Below are 9,108 nucleotides of genomic sequence, written 5' to 3'. Positions count from 1 at the left end.
CAGCGGTCTAACACAGTCGGGTCTTGGGGCTCTGAGCGCAGGGAGGCGGAGGGTGGGCCTGTGGTCACGTGACCCAGCCAGCTGTTAGCAGGGGGCCGGAGAGCCGGGAGTCTAGGGAACCCGAGCGTCGGCTGTCGCCTGCGCTATTGCCGCCGCAGCCCCTGATGCGGGCGCTGTAACCCGACCTCCGCAGCGCCCCCAGCTCGGCAGTCCAGCATCAGCACCGCAGGAGCCGGCGGAGCTCGCTGCTTGGCAGGTGAGCCTTAGGCCACGCGGGGAGTGCGGGGCGCGGGCGGGCAGCCGCCTTCCCTCCCCGGGCAGTCACCACATTTCCCATTGCGGTTCTAAGGCCGGGTCGCCTCCCCTCCCGAGTGCGGGCCGGGGGAGGGGAGAGCAGAGGAGAGGTGGCCAGGGCCGGGCGTGACTCAAGACTTCGGGGAGGAAGCTCCTGCAGCCGGGTCGGAACGTGCACCTGCTCTCCACCCCGCACCCTTCCCGCACCCTCCTTCGGCCTTACAACCCCCAGGCTGCTTTTCCCGGGCGCCGAGTTGTAACGGCCGGGGAGTGTCCCCGAGCTTCTCCGGGCGGCTCCCGTGCTTCCAGGCTGGCGGGCGCTGCTAACAGAGACAGCCTGGCTCCTTTCCCTGCGGCGCTGTCCTGGGCTGCCCCGGCAGAGTCCTGGGGTCTGCAGTCACCCCAAAGGGCCAGTGCGCTGGGACCAGACCTTGCTTCGCCCCAGGCCTCACACCTGCGTTGGATGGGGGTGCGGTTATGGCAGCTGCCTGGACCCTTACTAGCAGTCCGTCTCGGTTTACCGTCATCTCCTCGCTTTTTAATCTTTCTGTCCCTGCATAATTATTTAGCAACCACAATGAGGTCTGCGGGGTGAGCGGGACACTCGAGAGAATCGTTTAGAATTCAGGAATAAAAATGTGATCACACACGTTTGCATTGAAGGCAACTTGCTGTTTTCTGTCTCCCAAGCTGACCCGGTAGGGTTCTGTTAAATAGTTTTTTTTTTTTTTTTCCTGTGCAGTTGTAGCTTGTTAAGTGCCTCTTGCTGGTGTGTGTTGTGTGTATGCGTGTGTACTGTGCTTTACGCCTGCCTAAAAGATGCATCACTTGCTGAGGAAACCTATGCTAATTCAAAATGGCAGCATGAAAAATCAGGTCAGGCGGAACCCTAGCAGACCATGGGCAACGGCGGCGGCCCCCGACTTGTGCTGCGGAGAGAATTAGCAGGAGGAAAGGCTTTTCTGGTTATAGGCCTGGAGTGTTCTTTGAGCGTGTTAAATTTGAGCGAAGCTGCAGTGCTGGGGGGAGGGGGGGGGCAAATGGGAAGTTTGGGGAGCTGCAGCTCTTCCCCCTAACTTGTCGAAAGCTGATAAAAAACCTAACCGAAACTCCAAGTGACTCCGATTTTTTTTTTAGGCTCATTTAAAAGTCGGCTGTGCTGCTTACAACTGTGCACAGCTTACATATTTGTACCTACAAGTGGCTCTTTTAAAGGATGGCTTTACAGTGTAAAAATTATCTGAGAACACTGCACATACGAATTCAAAAGGGCGAGTTTCCCTTGGAGGGCTGACTTGGCACTGCAGCACCCAGGAACCAGGATTGCAATTCTTGAAAGGCGACTCATTTCAGGATTTTTTTTTTTTTTTTTTTTTTTTTTTTTTTTTTTTCTGATAAAGCAGCTTTTCTTTGGCTTTTCACTGCAGGGCTGCCAGCCATCTTGTCTTTTAGGAAAGAGGAAGTGCATGAGGAAGCAGGTGACTTGGGGATAATGAACAGGAGGATGATTCCTGAGGGCTAGGGGCTGCAGAGCTTGAGGGATACTGAGCAAGCTTGCCACCAACGGCAGAGAGGCTAAATTGCCCAGTGAACAGGCAGCTGAAGCCGTGCCTCACTGCCGACTGTAAGGACTTCCGTAGCTTTCCTGTTCAGAGTTACACACCACCTTTCAAAGCCTGAAGGGGACGTTTGTCCTAAACATGTAAGCAAAGGAACGCAAACTGTAACAAACTAAAAATTCAGGTGTTTAAGGGACTATGCCTCCCCCTCCCCACACCCCTGTGGAGACCAACCTTGCCCAGGATGGTGTCCACCATCAGCTCACCATTTTCAGTGATGACACTGCATCCCTATATAAGAATCACAACTTTAGGTGTGACCAGACCTTTGAAGTGAGAAATGCATCTTCTGAAAAACTGGGTAGCTTGTTTTGTGTTGGTGGACAGTTTTTAGATGAATTTCTCTTGCCAAGAAACAGAAGTGGGCTAGGCATCTCCTTTTGTGCAGAGATAAATGACAAGCCTGTTTGAAAATAACACTAGAGCTCTTCTGAAGCTGGGGTTTTTCTGTAAGTTGAATTTTAGTTGTAAATCAGTGACCTCAGGTCTGCGAAAACAGAACTGGAGCCTCGGTGTGGGTTAGTGTCCTACAGGGTGGCGAGGGGGTGGAAATTCTGACATTCTGCTTTCACAGCCAGTTACCACAGAGAAGAGGGTAGCAGGAGATGGGGAACGGAGAAGCCCGAAACCGTGGGGTAGACAGGAGCCAGGTATATAGAGGGACCCTTGTGTAGAGAATGGTGCTACCTACCTTGGGCTAATATCATCTCACGTCAATTAATTTAATCAAGGCACTCCCCCCACAGATAAGCTAACCGGCCAACCTTATTCCTCCATGAGACTTTTCTCCCAGCTGATACCAGCTTATGTCAAGTTGACAAGTCCAGCTTGCCCATCACAAACTGTCACTGAGCTATGCCCCAGCCCTTGAGACTTTTTGAAATAAAGTAGCAGACTACACAGTGACCTTAACATTGGAGCCCCTGGGATGGCTATTGGCAGACGGTTATGGTAGTTAGCAAGGATGGACTGTCAATGCTCCTGTGTAGTCCTAAATCTAACCTGCCCATCCCGGTGTGGCTGTGTTCACAAGAGGGGAAGGCAGCCCGGTGCAGAAAGAGACCTGACTGCAAGTTCGTGTCCTGGGTTCCAGCACTGCCTCTGCTCTAATCAGGCTTACGTCCTTGAACAAGGAACTCATTTCCTGTTTTGTCTGCTTTGAAAAAACAAACAAACAAAACAAAACAAAACCAAGAATGTATCAACTTCATGTTGACTGCTCTTGCTGATTGTCTTGAATGTTGACTGTTTCATTCTTGTGCTCGCTACTACTTACAAGGCTGTGGTTAAAGTTTGTAGTCTGTAATGCAGACCGCACCTAAGGCCTACGCTTTTAACTTAGAGGACTGTTTCTGCCATCTTGCCTGGTGCCTCTTGATTCTTCCCTGTTCTTGTCCCCATATTGTACAACCAGAGGATGGTGGCACAATAAACGAGCTTATAGACAGAAAGCTGCAAGCACAGCACTGAACACTGGGCCTACTTTTTCCTTTAGTCCAGTGATCTGGATAGTGGTGGGAGCCAATGAAACTATAGTCAAGTAAATACAGTAATTTACACTGTAGTGTATGTAGATTGATGGTTATATCCAAGGTGTGATATTTTTTAGTTTTAAATTACAATTAAGTAAATTAGATTTGACAAAATTATTCAGTTACTGTCCCCGCTCCCTTGTCAAGACTGAATATTACCAAATTTTAAAAACTTTGTAACCTTTTATATTAAAATGTTCCCTTATTTTGGTTATAGTTCTTCAATTATGAGTACAGTTGAATATTTTTTTTAGTATATATCTTGTGTTTGTTGATCTAGTATTTCTAGACTTTGCATATTTTCTTTTTAGAAGTGGGTTTTTCTTATTGATTGATAAAAATTCTTTATACATTGGGAAAGTTAACTTCTTTGATGGATGTTACAAATGTGTTTCCCAGAATTATATCTTAAATGTGTTGTCATGTGAATAAGTCTGTAATATTTTCTCATTTCCTATTGATTTTATTTATGTATTTTTTTTTTTTTTGCTTGTTTTCTGTGATGGTTAGTTTTAATAGTCAACTTGACATAACCTAGAATCAACTGGGATGAGAGCCTTGATGAAGGATAGTCTAGATTAGGTTTGCCTGGGAAGACCCAGCCCATTGTGGGTGGCACCATTCCCTAGGCATGGGTTTGAACTATGTAAGAGTAGAAAAATTAAGCTGAGTTCTAGGCATACATGCGGTCTACCTGTGACTCCCTGCTTCAAGTTCCTGCCTTCCCTTCCCCATGTGATGGATTATAACCTAGAACTATAGGTGGAATATAAACCCTTTCCCTCTTAAAGTTGCTTTTGTCAGAGTATTTTTTTGTCACAGCCACCGAGGTGAAACGAGAACACTTGATAGGCTTTTCCTTCTTTAGTGTTGTTTTAAAAATGCATCCAGATCAGGTGTTTCATAATTTTATGATTTTGCAAAAACAGTTTTAAAACTTGAATTTTCGTAATTTATTTTAGATAGAAGCAAGTTGGGGGCCTGGGCAGATTTATTCTTTGTTCTCACAGCCCACAGAGTGAATGATATCAGAACATCTAACACATCCTTTACCTCAGTTTCAAACAGACCTCAAGAATCACCATGTATGGCCGCATTGCAGGACCCTCCATTGTGTTCTGTTTTGTGTCAATGTCAAACCGTCTTAATACCATAAGAATATAGTTCAATATCACATGGTCTCCCCTTTTTTTGTAGAATTTGGGGTGAGCTGGAATTGGAACAAACTCCACCATCGAGCACTGAGCCCTCATGCCCTCATGATCATTTTGGACACACATTCTCTTAAAGCCCTATTTACATGTTGATTGATGCCACATTGAATCCATAGATTCATTTAGGGAGGATTAATAGGTCTGAGTAACACAAGATGCTTATAGCAAAGAACTGGGACATACTCTGCCCTTCAGAGCTTCTCCTCTGTCCACATAAAATCTTACAATTTTGTTCATCTCTGAGGTCAGTCAGGCACAGCCTAACACTTTAACCTCCCTCCTTCCTTCCCTCCCTCTATCTCTCCCTCCCTCCCTCCCTTTCTCCTTCCATCCCTCCCTCCTTTGTTCCCTCCCTCCCTCCCTCTTATCCTCTGAGCCAGGGGCTCTTAGCCATGATTTTGAAGTTCCTGTTGGTGGCATCACCAAGGCCTCATGCTCCCATTCCCTCTGTAGCAGGTGAGATTCCAAGAAGGTAAGAAGTCATCATGTGTTAATCATATCTGCCTGTCTCCATTCCCCTGCATCACGCCCCAACATAACTCAGGCTGTGGGAATTTTTAGTCTTCCAGTTAGAATGACAAGATGATAGCTGAGATGGCTTCCTCCCCAGTCTCCCCACCCCCGCCAACCCCCTTCCCCAAGCCTCGGAGAGGGAGTTTGAGGTGATTGCTCTGTTCTTGCTGATTGTACTCTTAACCTGAATCTCCCTGTACCTCTGCTCACTGTGGTGAGGCAGGGATTCGGTCATTATTGAAATTAGGTTACTACCTTCCTCTCTGGTCACACATAGTACACCTTTTCTTCGGAAGACAAAGACCTTGAGAACACCTCAGCATCATTTCCCCTGAGCTGAGTGGTTAGATGCTCAAAATACACGTTGGCGATTTACCTGGCTGAAAATTCCTAATTAAAATGTAATGTATGTTCTTGAGGCCCTCATGTGCTTTTTGATTATACTCAGTTGTGACCTGGTGACCTGAAATATTTAATGGAATATCTTAAAGTGTTCTTACTTACTGAAGTAATCAGATTTTAAAAAATCGAAATGCCAATAAAGGAAGATGACCTCACTATAGAAGAAGGTTAAGACCGCATGACCAGATAGAATGAAATTTAACGTTTCTATTTCTCTTACATCTTTATGCTCAACTCTCAGTTACATTCTAATCCACCCAGGTCCCTTTCTGTCTGTGTGTCTATCTATGTACATATCTGCCATCATATATACTTGTACTTATATGCATGTGTGTGTACACATATGTATTTGTATACACATAATGCTAACATATACACATGTAGTATATAGGTTACATTAGCAATTGGAAAAATTGCTAATGGTAAAGGCCGACAAATAGCCCCAGCACTAATGTGTAATCACAAGAAGTTTTAAACTTCATTTTGCTGGTTGTAAAATAATCTCATTTCACACCATAAAGATTTGTGTTTATACAGTAATTATATTATTTTATTTTTTCAGTAGAAAGTGGATATGTAAGCCATTCACTTTACACTGAGAGGTAAGTTATGAGCTTCCACTTTAATAATGACAGGTAGGGTTCTGTTAAAGCCCCAGTTTACAGAGTTACAGGTACATTTCAGATCACATTAATGGCAAGAGATTAGAATAGACAGTGCATTGTTTAGATGGAGAGAGAGACAGATGGTGGGCTAGGAAGGTCATGATTCAAAGCAATCTGCCAAATTAGTGGACACAGTGACAGCAGTGTTGGAAATGAGATCAGAAGGGGATGAAAGGGCCCTGGAGGTGGTCTTCATGCTTGCTTGCAGTGTTTCGAGTGGAACAGGTTCTTGGAAATGACCACAGGCCTCTGCTCTTTCAAACACGCTTTTCCTTCTTTAGCTCCAGGGACTCTGTTCTCAGGGCAATCTTTTTCTTAATAGGTTTTTATTTTAAATGCTCTGCATATGGCTGTACAAGGTTGACTGTTTGTGTTAATTTAAAGGTAGGATCTAATAATGTTTATTATTATCTTTATAATTATTATGGCAGTATTATCTAACTTGCTATAATCAATGAAGACACAGACACCTGATAAGTTTTAAAATAGCCTTATTTTAAAAGGCAGGCAGATATATTAACCCTCTAGACTACCTTTACCTTCTAGCCCCTTCCCAGGATACTTCCCACCCATAATTCTATAAAAACTTGCATATTTTCTCATCTGGGCTGCTTCCTCCATCCATGCCAGCTATGTGCTTCTCCCATGCTAACCCATGCTGGCTCTCTCCTTCCTTCCTCCTCATCCTGTTTTGTTCATTCTGTCACCAAAGCCCTCAGACCTTAGCCACACCTACCTCTTCTACCCTGCCCAGATATAGGACTTTTAATCAGCCAATTGGGGAACACTCCTTGTCATTACTTGGTTACAGGAGATAATTTAACATGAAAACAATACCCATGACAGGGTACTGAAGTCAGCATTTGAATACATAGCACCAGACCAACCCCCAACAGTTGATGTCATGGCTCATATTACATGTGAAGAACTTAATATATGCAAGCACAGAATCTGGCATGTGGGTCTGTCTGGCTTTCTAAAACAGCCTTAATGTAGATATGAAGGTGGTTACCCTGACACTGTATCTCTCACCCATGTCATTGACATCTTCCATTCTCTCCCTCTCTTTCCCTTCATTTCCCATCCTTTCCCTATTCCCTTTGAAAGATGGGAAGTTACTTTCCAACCTGCCGTGTATAAGAGAACATCTTCCTTACAATAAACTTGATCTGACCATATTTCCCCAATCTCTCTGGCCTGGATCTTACCTAAGTTGTTTGTCCACTCCTTCCCAAATTAAAAAAAAAAAAAAAAAAAAAAAAGGTTGTATTAAGTTTATTTCTCTTCTTCCCTTCACTTCAGAAGCCATTAAAACATTATTTGTTTTTTTTTGTGTATGAATGTTTGCCTGTATGCATGTCTTGTGCAGTGTCATTAGAGACTAGAGCAGGGCAAAGGATTGCCTAGAGCTGGAGTTACTGACATTTGTGAGCCTCTGTGCGTGCTGGGAACTGAACAGAGTCCTCAGGAAGAGCAGCAATGCTCCTGATTGCCCACCAGCTGCCGTCAGAGTCTCTGTCCCATCCCAGGGCAACAGCTATTAGCTGCAGCAAATTGAATGACAAATTATTTTGGTTGCAACTGTTTCATTTCAAACCTTGGTGGTTATGCATATTTTACAGTCATGTGGAAAAATTGGAAAATTGCATAGAAACATAGAAAATATGCATAGAGGGTTGTCTACAGCCATGTGAGCTGTGGACCACTTCACACCACTCTTCCACATCCTTTACCTTCCCTTAGGATTTTTCAGCATCTTCTTAGATATAAGGATTTAAATGGTGTCATATTCATATCTGTATTAACTCATTTCATTTTAATAGCTTTTCCCCGTATGTGTTTCCTAACTTTTGATGACATATAGATAGCCAGTTTCATATCATAAAAGTGTTACTTGATTCTTATGCAAGTGGCTGTACGTACAAGGCTTTCAGGTGCACCGTTCCTCTAAATCAGGAGTTACAGCTAGGTCAGGTAGTTAGATTTCCTGAGGCTTTTGGGTATTTTTTAATTTTTATTTTAAACAGATTCTCTTCGCATCTTCATATATATGTGTATATATTGACATATATATATATATGACATATATATTGACATATATACACATATATGTATATATAGTCTGTTTTCATTATTCTTTTTCATCATGATGTTGATGTGAAATCCCAGCTTTGTGCTGCTGTATCTTATCAATGGAGGTTTAAAAAAAACCCACCTCTTGTTAGCCACAAAGGATGGACTTCATCAGCCTGCATCTCTCAGGCAGAGAATATGGCCTAATGATATTGCTGAATGCAGATTAAAATAAAAGTTTCCAGAGAATAGCAATGATGATTCCTGAGGCTGTTTGCTGCTCCAAGGTGGGAAGGCTCTTTGTATTCTCTTCTGTAGTGCTGAATTTTCCAAAGCATAGAAAAATAAAGAAAACAGACAAACAAAAAAACAGATAAAGGAGGAAAAAATAATATCATTTGAGATGGAGAGGTTAAATAACCCCTCTGTTCAGCAGTTACACACTGGTCGGTACTGGCTGAACCGGCTTCATCTGGTTTAAAATTGTTCTTCCTGTGGTCTCCATGTGGACCTACTGGCTCAGAGTCTTCTAGGACAGGTGTCAAGGAGCCCTCCATGGAAGGAGATCCAGACCTTTCTGATATCCTGCATTGTGTCCCCTGTGCAGTGGGAAAGAAGAGTTGATGTGTATTGTTGTCCACATGGGACCACTGTCTGGTGAGTAGAGACATATTTTAAAGCTTGAGGGAAAGAGGCTGGGAATGCAACTCAGTGGTTGAATGTGCATTCTGGCTTCCACCCCTGTTAACACACACACACACACACACACACACACACACACACACACACACACACA

The 9,108-nt window shown here is 43.9% G+C and overlaps 1 protein-coding gene across 2 annotated transcripts in view; it reads left to right on the top strand.

Moving 5' to 3' along the window:
* Scrn1 (secernin 1) overlaps nucleotides 1-9,108 on the top strand; it is a 63,938-nt gene continuing 54,830 nt past the window's right edge. Inside the window, exon 1 of one of the 2 annotated variants that reach the window (XM_055611877.1) lies at nucleotides 1-256. The gene's annotated coding sequence lies outside the window, so the exon portion shown is untranslated. Of the gene's footprint in view, nucleotides 257-8,910; nucleotides 8,970-9,108 lie in introns of those variants that run through there. The other variant, XM_055611878.1, reaches the window with a different exon arrangement.

Source organism: Psammomys obesus, unplaced genomic scaffold (assembly GCF_907164565.1).
Source record: "Psammomys obesus unplaced genomic scaffold, mPsaObe1.curated_primary_1811, whole genome shotgun sequence".
Taxonomy (NCBI): Eukaryota; Metazoa; Chordata; class Mammalia; order Rodentia; family Muridae; genus Psammomys; species Psammomys obesus.
Note: the sequence above shows the minus strand (reverse complement) of the source record. Positions and strands in the feature narration are given on the sequence as shown.